The 14,309-nt window shown below is 29.9% G+C and overlaps 1 protein-coding gene across 3 annotated transcripts in view; it reads right to left on the bottom strand.

Moving 5' to 3' along the window:
- The window catches only part of LOC123010058 (acid sphingomyelinase-like phosphodiesterase 3b), a 220,065-nt gene that overhangs the window by 153,119 nt on the left and 52,637 nt on the right, over positions 1 to 14,309 (bottom strand). The window lies entirely within an intron of this gene.

The raw sequence follows: 14,309 nt of genomic DNA, 5'->3' as shown, positions 1-14,309 counted from the left end.
TTGTAATTTTATCTATTCTGAAATAAAAACCCTTTAAAAAACGTACCTTTTTTAGGGGGTGTAGCTCCTTTTCATAGCATTTTTCAAAACACTTTTATCTTAAAATTAAATTTTCTATTAACTATTTAAATTTGTACCTAACAATAAAAATGAAACACTGTATAATTAACACATGAAAAATTAATTATAAAAATTAACTCATTAAAATAACAAAAAAACTAAATTTTTAACACTTATAACACTATATAACAAAGTGCTCAGCATTTCGGGGGAGGTTTGAACCCCCTAATCCCCCCCATTCGGTACGGCCTTGATTTCTAACAAAATTGTTTTCTTAATTTTTGCAAATTGTTGCTTTATTAAAAAAAAATAATTTTTAGAACAAATCTATCAACAGAATATAGCAACATTCCAACTGCATTTTTTGAGGTCAATTATTTAATTAATTTAATGTAAGGTAAATATCTGCGAATATAAAATTTTTACACATATATTTATTTTTAATTAACATTTGTAATGAATTGACCCCACACACCACTCTTTTGTTTGAATTTGACGTATCTTGTTAATTTATAACATGAGTATCGACTGATAAAGTCACTTTGTGTGCTTGACAAAAAAAATTCCAATTTCAATGTAAACTTTTGTCAGCTTTAAATTGTGTTAAAGTGGGAAAATTAGGTCAAGCTTTAAGCCGATTTAGATTTAGAAGTTAGATTGTAAGGTACTCAGGAATATAGTCCAGTGCGTTTAAGAAAATCCAATTCGATTTCATATAAACGACTAAAGTTGCTTGTTCGTAAATTTTGTTTTATTGTTATTAACAACAATCATATGGTAAATTTACAAGTAAGTATGTAAAGTCTGTTTTTTTCGTTAAATGGAAATTACCAAGTGAGAATTTTGGTGAAAAAATTGGTAGCAGCTTGTCTCCATAGCCACAAATTTCGTTTGCTCTTTCTTTTTGTCTCTAGATTTTTTTTTAAATTCTGGTTATGTTTTCAAATTGAGATGTTAACTTTTATGAATCTTGAAAGCGCTATAATTGAATACCTGAGGACAGACATCATTACCTAAGATCTAAGTCTTAATAATTTTGATAGAAACACACCGCAAGTAAGTACAATGTTGCAGACCAAAATGAGGTTCTTGCTACAAAAACTTTGAAGAAAAAGGATGTACAGGGTGTTTCACGCAACTTTACGACGCTTGCGCCTAATGTACGCACCCAAATATACAAAATCCCTGACAGTAGTTGTCAAACTAATCACTGTTTCATTAATAGTCATAAACTGCAGTTTTTCAGAAACAATTATCATTTGTTCTATCAAGAGACGTGAATGAATATGATTCTAGTTTATCTATCTTAATCACGAACTAACTAAAAACGTTGTAATTAACCAACTAAAGAAGATAATTCAATTTTTCAAAATTTGTAATCGAGTTCGTAACGGAATATGTATTATTGATTATTTAGCAAAGGATACAAGTAGTACAAGTAGTATGATGATTGGCAATAAATTTTGTGTAATTTATTGAAATAAGCTCAAAGTTGATGAACTTTATAATTTTTTTTTGGCTTAATTTCAAAATTGTTAATTTTTCAACTCGTTCCTCAAAAACGATATACAATTGCACAAGACGCTAATTTAATTGCGTTCTTTTCGAGGTTCTTTCTCATTCATGTTAATTTTGTGTTCTTGTTAATTTCTTGCTAAAAATTGAAAATGTTTTAATTACAAATTGCGTCTACATTTTAACGGGCCCTTTTTGTAACTTCCTGCTTGCGAACTATTCGTTTCCAAATTTCTAAAAACTGTTAGCGGTACCGAATTTGTTCTTTTTGTGGTGTTTCGTCTCATTAACGATTTTTTGTGTTGACGTTTAATGACATTGTTTTCAAATTAATTCAAAAAACCGGAACTACCAACTTCCTTTAAATTACCATGAATAAATTTACTATTGGTGCCAACGATAAAACTGTTTGGCATTTCCATTTAAAAAAAACAGACTTTACATACGCTTTACAAAATTCTATTAGACAGAAAATTATTTTAAAAAGTGTTTTATTTAAAATATGTTTCAAGATTTTTTGCTATAACTATTTTCTTAAATAAGCAAAAACTTTAAAAAGTTTACGTTTAATTATTTTTATGTATATATATAAAGTAAATTGTACCTATTTGGTAAATTAGGTTTAGAAAACTACTATAAGGTTTATTTTTAATTATAAGATGAAAAAAGATGTTTGTTCACATTTAAAATACATACGTCAAAAATTTTCGGACAAATTGTAAGCTACAAACGGATTTGGGTAAGTTTACACACTTTCTATGGGATTTTATGTAATACCTGTTAAATTAATAATCTGCTCATTTTGATTTTTTTTGATTTTAAAAAGTAACTATTTTTGCAATAAATGTAGAAAAAATAGTGGAAAGTGTATAACGCCCTCGTGGGGCTTCTGCACTCGGCTCATGCCTCGTGCATAAAACTCTCTCCACTTGTGTGATATTTGTCACTTTCCGTGCTCATTATGTGTAATATACTATTACGTTTAATTTTTTGAAAAACCTAATACACAACAAAAAATCAAATTATTGTGTAATTTTGCGTCATTTTAGGTAAAGTTTATTAGTAATTTTATTTTTTGAGTATTTTTTTTCTAAAGTTATTAAAATGAAATCAATTAAAAGATTTTGAAAAATAAAAATATATTTTTTATCAAAGTCAAAACTAATACTTAGTGAATAAACCTGAGTCAAGTCAAATTTTATTTTTATTGTCGAATTTGTCTTAGAAAAACTTTAGTTTATACATACAGGGCGATTCATATAAGATAATGAGCCTGACGACCTGGCGATGCAACCCAAAAAACAAATTCCATTTACGCCTTTGATCCAATTTAAATTAGGATTTGCAAGTTGAATCCAAGTTATCATCTTATGTCACTCAGACATCAGTGCAGAGAACGATCATTTGTGCCATTCAGTTCTCGAGAAATGATAGAAAAGTCAGAGAAGTCGTTAAAAATACAAAATGTATGAAAGAATTAAACATTAAAGTTAGGCAAACAGTTTTTTTTTACAAATCATAAATTGCACTGTCAGAGCAACATAAGATAACTTGGATTGCAAATGCAAATCGTAATAAAATTAGATCAAAACGTAAATGAAATTTGTTTTTTGGGGTGCATCGGCAGAACGTCGGGCTCATTATCTTATCTGAATCACCCTGTATACTAAATACCTAAGTATAAACAATTTAAAATTTCATATTAAAAAAAAATAAATTATACTTTTTCACAACAAAGTTAAAGGGTCGATTATCTTTAAATTAAGTGTGTTTTCTAGGGACATAATTTTTTAATTTACTTGAAGAAACAAAACAATGAATATATGTACATTCTATTAATTTAACTATTATATTATTTAGTTAATTGAATTTAGCCTAAAGGCTGTTTTGTGATGCATAGAAAATGCAAAGTCATCCAAATTTAACTTTAAATATTTATATCCATCGTAAAAATTTAAAAGATAATTTTTTGCAGAGTTTTAGAACACATAGATTGAACTGAATATATATTTTTAGAGACGCAATAAAGCTTTAAAACGGTAAAAGATTAATTTTTATTTTAATATTCGTACATGCAAAGAGCATCTTAACACGATCAAACAATTTAATTTTTAATAAAACGTTTATGTGAAAAATGTGGTATTTTTAGAACATATTGCAATATGTTGTCCTGGTTTTCGGAGCGATTAAATTATAGTTTAAAATGTTTTAGAACTAAATCAATCTTAATTTAGCAGAAAGTGGATTTTATTTGGTCGTAAACTTGGAGACAACAATTTGTTTTTAGTCAGAGTTTAATTTTCCGTCGTAATCGTCTTCCAAGTGCGTAATTTATTATCACATTGGCGACTTATCAGCTCAATTTATCACTCGATCACCCTGTATTGTCACTTCCTAACCTCTCCCATCGTCCCTCGCTCATTTCTCCGATGTTCCCGTTTTTGTAGTTCATTACGACAGATTAGTTTTGTTATAAATCACGCGTTTCAAATCAGATAATATGAGCCTTGCAGGGAGTTTGAAATTTTAATGTATAGGTCGGATGGCGGTTTCGTGCCAGAAACAATGCGGTCTTAATGTATGCGATTTTATCGTGATTTTCTCGAGGAAAGTAATGTTTTCGAGGTCATTACCATGTCGAAATTGTAAACAGTTGGGTAATGAGTCGACCAAGTTTCGGGCTGTTGTGACGGGGATGATAATGCGAAATCGATACTGGCGTTTTTTGTTAACAAAACTGAATTTGCGGAAGATAATCGAGTTTTTCAGGTATTGTCCCGGTGTTGATTGGACACATGTGCATGTCCTTTGTGCGGTTCAATTTAGTGAAGCTTTTTTAATTTCTGGTAGAGTTCGATTCGAGGCTAATTTGCATAACAGTGTCGCTACTTTTCGGAGATTTACAGCTTCTTTCACATTTTTTAATAAAAAAATTCATAAAACGTGTGCGTGGTGGAAATATCGGATTAGATTCCAGGACCGGATCCATACATCATCGGGATAATGAAGTCGGAGGCGAAGATATTCGAATCCAGCAGCCCGCGATAATTAGACAGAAACTGTATTTCACAGGTCCCTTTGTCGATAGCTGTCTACCCTTTAATTATTATCGGGAGGGTCGAGAAAGAACGATGAAAAAATTTTAACAATGATAACTTACAGCTGCGATATTTATGGCTAATTCCATTCGGAGGGCTCGAAGATAACTTCTTGCGGTAATTGAATAAGAGGGTGCTTTTTTTAATGGCTTCCAACAGATTTTTTATCACATAATTTTATCTCTTTTATTCCTGCTTTGTCTTAATGAAGTTGCCAGCCGGATGCTACTGAGCATTTTTTGTCGCATTGCAATTACTTCTATAAAGAATTTTTTATATCTTTACCACTTGCTAATCTTAAAAAAATCTGTTCTACGCTTATGTTTTTGAAATACATTTTTTTATTTTGGTTAGCGTTTTCATACACAAAATATTCATATTGGAGATCATCCACTAACTCACATTATTTGCATCCCTCAAGAAACGTATTCGACTTTTTAATATTTACTACTTTTGGTACAAATTTACGTACTATGTCAAAAATTGAAAAACACCATAAACAGCATATTTTACAATTTGTAAAATGTACAGAATGTTACATTTTTATTGTCACAAATTTAAACGGTGATAATATATCTACAGGGTGATTCTTAAATAGACCCACAAAATTTTATCTTTGGTAGTATGAAATTCGTACCTACATGCTGGAAAAAATATTTGGAAAATTCTTTGTTTAATCGTTCTCCAAATAAAATTTATTAAAGTTATTTTTGAGGTAAAGCGTACGCCACTGATGTGTTTGTAAATACTTGAAAATGTACTTGATCATTGCAACAATTCATAAACGCCGTAAGTGGCACGGATTAAGGGGGTTTTGTCCCTAAAAGATATAAACGTAAAAAGGGTACAGTTTGTCTTCGTTTATCCTTGGGAAGCTCTGATAAAATTTTGTGGGTCTATTTAAGAATCACCCTGTATTTTTAAGCCAAGTTTCCTATGAACATGTGTCGAAAAATACTATGTAAAAAAATAATGGATTTTCTCCAATATTTCGGAAACTATTTTAGATAAAATTACAAAATTTGGTACAGCGGATAATCTTGGTGTGTACCTAAATGAAAAAATGTTGAAATTTTTAACGAAAAGCATCCTAAATTGAGAGCCCAGGGTAAAAAGTAATTCTAATAACCTGAAGTAACTACTAACTTGCCTGAAGTTTTTGCCACTTTCAATAACGCAATTCTAAATTCTATAATTAAGAAAAAATCATTAGCGTTTTTCGATACAACTTACCGTTTTTGAGTAAAATGAGTTTAAAATTTATGTTACAAACTAGCACATAAATTTAAAATCCGTTTTACTCCATACTTCTCCAGTTTAAAACGGCCTAATTCAAAATTTGGACATTTGATTTTTGATTTCGTTTAGGTGTATAAAGGTTATCAGCTGTACCAAATTTTGTAATTTTATCTATTCTGAAATATTGGAAATGTTTTCGAGTTTTAAAATGTATAATTGTCGCAGACAGAAACATTAAAAACTGATTCCAAAAAATTTAAAGAATTAAACTTTTTTCGATTCAAGGTATTAATGCATTTTCCTGTTGGTGAAAATTTTTTTGTTAAAATTTTCATTTAAAAACTGGTTTAGATTTTTATTTTATTGGTTCATATTATAAACACTAAGAAGAAATATTTTCTATTTAATATTAATTTATTTATAGTATGCACTTTTACATACATAATTAGGACATTATATCACATTTGCTAAAATAGTTCGTTTCGCATCACCTCAATTAAAATTAAGTCATAAATATGTGTTTAAAAATTTTTTTCTAAAATTTATTTCGCATGAAAGTAATTAGGCTTTAATTTAAGCCAAATTATAAAATTAAAGTTTCTTTAATTATAGTTAGCTACAATTATAGTAAAATATATGTATTAAAACTTTAATATTACATTAAAAAATTTCAGAAAATTTTAATAGATAGTAGTAATAGTAGTCTTTTATCATCTAGTGAAATAAAGTAAGTTTTATCTACTGTTTGTATTGTATCAACTAATTTCAGTAGATAAAATTGTCCTTTATCGTCTAGTAAAATAAAGTAATTTTTATCTACTGTTTATATTCAAGAAATTCTGGTACTACAAAATAAAACGAAATATTACACACAACTATAATTTAAAAAACAAATCCAGTACACTTTAAAATATGTACATTAATAAATAATAAGATAATTTAACACACATTTCATTTCAAAATATATGAAAAGTTATAAGATTTAAATTTTTTAATAAATTTTTCATATTTCATTCATTGAAATATTATTATTAAAATATGCTGCAGCTTTTTCATAATAACAATTATACAGGGTTAGTCACAAGAGAGTTACTTCTGAAATAATTTGGGCAGCAACCCATTATACAATTCACATAGGCGTCTAGCTTCCTCATTTTTAAAAATTATAATATTGAATGAAAGAATACTTTGCATATTTTTCAATTCGACATTTAACAGCAATTTTCGTTAATACAATGTATTATTACACAAATAACGAAAAAGTGGGCATGCTCTTAATCCATAGAGTATGCAAGAAAAATGCTCCTGTGGCAACAGCTTTGTACTCGGAGAGGTATCCAAATCGAATGCATCAGGTCCTGAAACATTTCGAAAACTGGAAGTCAAGTTACGAGAAGATTGGTTCCCAATAAAAGACCCCTACTGGCCTAGAAAATGAAAGTCCTTGAAGCAGTAGACAATTACTTGTCATTTTGACGACTTCACTCATTTTCATCCAGTTCACATTGATTACTGAATTAATTTAAATAGAATATTATATCCAGTTACATACGCTAAAGATATTGTAATATTCCGAACCCCTTCACCCTGCAAAGCGATGATATTATTAACATCTGGATAAAGTCAACATTTTTAAAAATGTGGAGAGTCGCAATAAAGTTATCAAACATCCGGTCATTTCTTTAGAAATTTAAAACCTAAATTCGATACGCTTTCAATAGAGTGTCCAGCGATCCAGACAAAACGACGCCAAGGCCACATATGTGTTTCTTCGAGATGCACAAATTTTCCATTGTAAATTTTATTTAAATTGTATTAATTTTTGTTAATATTAGAAAGGCAATGAGGGGAAACATGTTGTAATTTGTCATAAATTTAGGCTTAATTAATTTAAGGAATTTGCAATGTTGTACAATGGGACGATATCTGTCTTACTTTCAAATTCTTTAATAATCTATCTATTTAAGGTAGTTTTGGAAGACCTGGTTCAAATTTTGTAATAAATGTAAATCGTTGCAAATTATTGTTGTCAGCGGACCAGCAACGTCTGAGTCAAACGTCAGTTTAGGTAATTTTAATTAGCTTAAATAATAAGTTCATTTTGTTATAAACTGAACTTGGTTCCTTTGGTTGTTTAAATTTAGAGCTTAACAAAGTCGTAATTTGTCAAAGCTTTAGAGAAGTGGAAGAGTGGTACCGGAGGGGGATTGTGTGAGAGAGAAAAAAACGACTTAGGGAATTTTAGGGTAGAGATAAGGATAATCGTTCTTTTGGATGAACTAGTTCGCGCGAACTAGTTCACTAAAAAGAATCGTTCGTTTTTATGAAATGAAATGAAAATGAAATAAAAAGCAGAGAACGATTCCATGTGAAACAACAAAAAAACGTTCGAGAAGCGACAAACTACAACCCCCCATGCAATTGCCAATATGCACTCTTAAAATTCTTGGAAGCGTGAATCGCTGTTATATTTCTAACAAAAAATAAAAGTATTAATACTAATGGTTTTTCATGGTTTCATTATGATTATATTGATTCATATTGTGGCCTATACGTATTTAAGTAATATTAGTGGATCATCTACACATAATAATGGGCCTGATGCCGAGAAATAAATTAAATTTATGCAGTTATTGTTGGTGTGCTCCTCTTCCGTATTTCGTTCGTTCGCCGCTTGCCAACAAGTTCTCCGTTCGATTAGTTATTCGTTCGCGAAATAAGAGACAGCTTCGACTCGTCGCGTGAACTAGTTCGTTCATAGTTCGCGAACTGGTTCAACTTGTTCGCATAAAAGAATCGTTCTTTTTATTAGTTCGTTCGCGAACTACCCATCTCTATTTTAGGGACTTCAATCAGGTCGCTGGTAGAGTCAAGACCTAATTTCGGATTTGTCACAATTTTCCATTTTCATAGTGAAAGTGCCCAAATCATAAAAAACGTAAGTTTAGGATTTACTAACTTCCCTTACGTAATTAGAGAATAATTAATACGTGCATCTTAATTAATTAACGCATGTTTGATCAACGTTCTGGTGAACTTCCTCCCCCCCTGGAATTATCATTTGATAATTTAATTAATGATCTATTAATGATCTTTGATTTATTCTAATCAATTTATAATAATTATTCTAATTAATGTTTCGGCCTTTTCTCCAAAATTTAAAAGGTTTCGACAACCAAAGTTCCTCAAAACCTTTTAACCCATTAATTCGACTGCAGGCCGACAGTTTAAGACGTTGTATCCCTGCCACTTATTTATAATTATTAGGCCGTTGAGTTCAGTCCGAATTCCTGTCTTATTGACTTGAATGGACAACTATAACATTTTATAATTTACCAACCTGCACTAGTGAGAGAAGTACAACTACTAATTCCCATCAATCCAATCGAAACCTATTTGCAATTTTCACATCAAACCAAGCTATCATTTAATTTCTCTTGATTTATTTCAAAGCACTGAAAATCCAAAACTTAGAAAATATTGGCTACTTTATTTATTCATTTTTCTTTTGATTTTATTTGATGAAGGAAACAATCAGAACCAAGTGCTAATTATTTCATTTTATATGTTCAATAAATTTAAGTGTGGTTTAAAACTTGTGTTTTCATTCTTACAACGTGGCCTCGTTATACCTCGGGTCAATTAGAATTTTCTTTTCTAATTGTTTTTCTTTTTTTATTTTCGAGACACAACAAACACAACGTAGGGCAAAAGGGAAAATTTTGGCGTCCACCATTCGGGGGTACAACTGTTTGGAAAATTCGTACCAGGCCCCCTTTTCTTCGAAATATTACAATATTTATGGTTACAAACTTATTAATTTCCAAAGTAACTCTCCTGTGACTGACCCTGTATAGAACTGTAAATTTTTAACCTTTAAACTACTATAAATAAAATTGATAATACCTAATTAATACATAATTTTTTAGAAAGCAATATTTAAAAAAGTTTTATGTAAAATCTCACATTAATTAAACAATAACTGCCGCGATTTTAAATGAAATAAAATATTGTAAATAGTTCAAACTTAAAAATTAAACAGCCTATTAAACTTAAAATCAATTAGAAAGCTTGACAAACATCTAAATTATAATTTTATTCGAAATGGAAAACCGCCTTAATTTTTCAGTCATAAAATATTGAATATTTAATAAATTAAATATTAAGCTAGATATAACACTAAATAATTTTAGTCGTTTTTCTAAATAAAGAAAATTCTTTCGTTGTTATAATTGTTTTTACTAATACTTATTAATGTTTTGTTCTTCGTTGGAATTTACAGCTTTTGTTTATCAGTAACAAAAGTATTAAGTATTTAACCGAACAGTCTAAAACGGTCTTAACAAACATTATTTACATATAAATTACTGTTATTAAAAACGTTGACACACTAACAAATTCGTTTACATTAAATCTAAGAAAAGTGTTATACGAATTTGGTTATTACTTAAAATATTTAAATGTTTAATTTTTCAATAGCCTTAAAAAAGCTTTCTTGTTTATCTTAAAACCAACATTCTTCCAACGGTTCAGGGGTTTTATTTTTCAGTCGGTTAATATAATACCTCCCAACTTTTTTGTTACCTTTTCAGAAGGAAAAAAGCGAGTATAAATTGTGCTTTTGTTCGCATTTTCCACCATTATACAAACCTAAAGACAATTCGTCGTAAAATCAATACGAGTTTTTGTACCCACACTGCTTGATTTCATTACGAGAGTCTTAACAATTAAATTAGTTAAACAAACGCCAGACTATATTAGATCTTTTGTTGTTGAAAGGTAATTTATTGTAGATAAATATTATCGTGGAGGTAAATGGCGTTTTCAATTAGCTTAATGGAAACAAATTACAAGCTGTGATGCATAATAGTTACATTTCCCCACCTTAAGAATAGCTTAAATCGCTCTAAAGCAACTACCGGAAACAATAAGAATTTCGGCAAAATACAAATATTTATCGATCTGCTATTTCCCGCATATAAATCATGAATACAAAAGAACATTCCATGACTGAAAAGCGAGTTGTAAATTTTAAATTTTTCATCTTTTTTGGGCATGTGTCACATCAGTCGAGACCGAGTCGTATGTAAAGCAATTCAAATTTGAATTTGAACATCAGGTGTCTCAACGAATTAATTAACGCTATTTAATGATTTCGTTTTTCCTGACTGTTGTTCACGGCGGAAAATAACCCTTTATTCCCCCAACTGACTGCGTCAAAAATTGCAGGTGCTTGTGTCAACACGATTTTTTCAAGTGTTTGAGTATCCTGCCGCGTTGACAAAATATTTATCGAATCGATACAGAGGAGAGTCGTAAATGGGCATTGTTTATGACACAAACGGAAACAGCATAAAAAATAGATAGCGCAAACTGTCAAGCTACGCAAAAATTCCCGATGACAAGAGACACACTTTACACCAGAATGAAATCGGAAATAAGTCGCTCTTAAATCAAGCCATTAGCTGGCCGCATTTCTATCACATAAAATATTATTTATTTGACGTCCCTGTAATTGTCCTTCAGCATTATCGCCGTTGTATCTCGATTGGCTTTTATCGCTCCCTCAAATCCTACCATAAATTCGCCGTTATGTTTACACGAAATAAATAACAAGTTCGACCCTATAATTTTTGCTTCTTTCCATAAATTTTCCTTCCCTTCGACCTGTCTTTACTAAAACTCTTATCTTGTCTTTCGAGAAATATGAACCTGGTTTCGGACGTTTTCCAATGGGGTTATCGAAGGATAATTCTTCCCAACAACAAGAAGTTTGATGTTTTCGCGGATGTTATGATGTCCATTCAACTGGAAGTGATCGAACATCACGGAATTTTCAATTTCTTATTTTGGAATGTCACGGTATTTTTACACAAAAGAGAGCATTTTTATTGTTTCTGACTGCTTTATCTTCTAAAGACTTAAAATTCAGACATCAAACTTGACAGAAAATTAACAGCAAGACTCAAATTTTTTTTTTGTCAATAGATTCAAAATGGAAATGTTTTTAGTATCATTTTAAAATAAAATATGCTTTATAACTTAATCTTCCTTAATTTGGATGTTTTTTTAATGGAAATATTGAATATGCAATCAACTTTTATTTATTCCTAATTGCGACAGGTCATTTAAGTGCCACACAATCAAAATTGACACACTAGGTTTGAAATTGACAGGCATCTATTTATTAACAATGCTCTTCATTTAGCTTCAGGATATGTTCCTACACTCCTGTTTAATTAATATTAATTGCTGGCCGTTGATAATTTATTAACAATCCTCTCCGGTTTATGTTTATTAAATTACACGTATTTTTAATCAATTATAAAATTAATGCAAATCCCACTCGGCAAGCCTTGGCACGCAATTTTCGTGACCCAAATAAACCACTTAATAAATTTTTACATTTGCACGAATTTTTTTGTTTAAGTATTCTGAATATATCGTTGATTTTTATGACGGAAATAAATGTCTTATCTTTAATCGTTTTGCGTTTGGTGACTAGAGGCAATAAAATCTTGTCCAACACTAAAATCTGTTGATAGCAAAACTTTGACGACTTTTAACAACTTGATCCGAGTTTAAGATAAATGGGGATGTGCACCTTATCGATTAAAATGGAGACGTTTTGACGTGAATTTGTGCTAAATCTGTTCCAAATTGGGTTGTTTGTTTGTGGCGATCACAGTTCTCTGGCGATTAGACAAGCTGTTTCAAGTGCATAATAAACTCAGTTTTCTTGTATGCTAAATTAAATAAGAAATTAAAAAAATGTTAAGTTTTATTTTCTCCCGGCGCATCCACCATTTCTGTCAAAAAGTTATAGTGAATAAAAATAGGTAATAAAATATTAAAAAATATTTAAACACTATTAAACAAATTTAACAATATTTTGAAACATTCTTTGTTTTGAAGTTTTTAATTATACTATTTTTGCGACCAAAAAAATTAATTTTATTCTTCGATACTGTCAAAATTTACGGTTTTTCTCCCGTGTAAGAAAGTTTTGACAACTATTTGGCATTTCTCAATACAAAACGTCAAATTATTTTTAACAGATTTAAAGCAAGTTTAAGCCTTGTTGACTCTAATTCGAAGAATAAAATGTTGTATTCCACTCGTTTGAGTGTAAATTGGACGCTTTATTCCACCTCGTGGATGGTAAACAACTCGTTACACTCGTGGTTTAAAAATCCACTCGGTCAAATAAAGAGTCCGATTTCCACTCAAACTCGTCGAATAAATAACTAATACAAAACAGTACTTTATTTTTTTAAACGATAAATTTAATTCATTTTTTCGAAAAGGAATTAGGTTAAAGTAAAAGGGTTGAAGGCAGGTAAATTGCTTGCTCAATTGTAAAAAAATACTTTCAATCCTTTTATAATTTTTTGTTGCTTAATCATTTCTTTTAGATTGTCACATTTCAGTAAATTCCTTACGTTTTGCTGTCCGATTTAAGTTCAGTTTTATAAACAGAAGCATTAAACTACATTATCAAACTGGCTTTGTTTTTCTTTTAAGATTTCGAAGTGTTTTTGTGCTAAAACTGTTCCAAATTGTGTTGTTTGTTGCTGACGACCACAGTTCTCTGGCGATTAGACAATTTGTTTCAAGTTCATAAAAAATTGTTTTTTTTGTAGTTTTTGTTTAAATTGTATTACCTTTAAATTATACAGGGCGATTCAGATAAGATAATGAGCCTGACTATCTGGCGATGCAACCCAAAAAACAAATTTCATTTACGTTTTGATCTAATTTCAATTGCGATTTGCATTTGCAATCCAAGTTATCTTATGTTACTCTGATAGTGCTTTGACAAGCAATTTATGATTTAAAAAAAAAACTGTTTGTCTACCTTTAATGTTTCAATGTTTCATACATTTTGTATTGGGTTTACACCGAAAAGACTTCTCTAATTTCTCCATGAATGGCACTAATAAACGTTTTCTGCACTGATGTCACAGTGACACAAGATGATGATAACTTGGATTGAACTTGCAAATCCTAATTGAAATTAGATCAAAGGCGTAAATGAAATTTGTTTTTTGGGTTGCATCGCCAGATCGTCAGGCTCATTATCTTATCTGAATCGCCCTGTATTTATGTATATATAAATAAAAAATTAAATTATAAATTTTCAAAAAATTAAAAAAAATTACTTTTGTTTTATCCCGGCGCATCCACCAAAAATAACAGTGTTAAACGAATCTAACAATATTTTGAGACATTCTTTGTTTTCAAGTTTTTAAAGCGAAACTCAGTTTTCTTGTATTTTTTGCTAAATTAAATAATAAATTTTCAAAAAAACAACAAAAAATTGAGTTTTATTTTTTCCCGGCGCATCCACCATATCTGTCAAAAAAGTTATAGTTAATAAAAATAGGTAATAAAAAA

The sequence above is a fragment of the Tribolium madens genome, unplaced genomic scaffold (genome assembly GCF_015345945.1).
Source record: "Tribolium madens isolate multiple individuals breed KSU strain unplaced genomic scaffold, Tmad_KSU_1.1 Scaffold_7;HRSCAF=85;Tcas5.2_LG10, whole genome shotgun sequence".
Lineage (NCBI taxonomy): Eukaryota > Metazoa > Arthropoda > Insecta > Coleoptera > Tenebrionidae > Tribolium > Tribolium madens.
The sequence above is the reverse complement of the archived record's forward strand: the minus strand, read 5'-3'. Positions and strand labels throughout refer to the sequence as shown.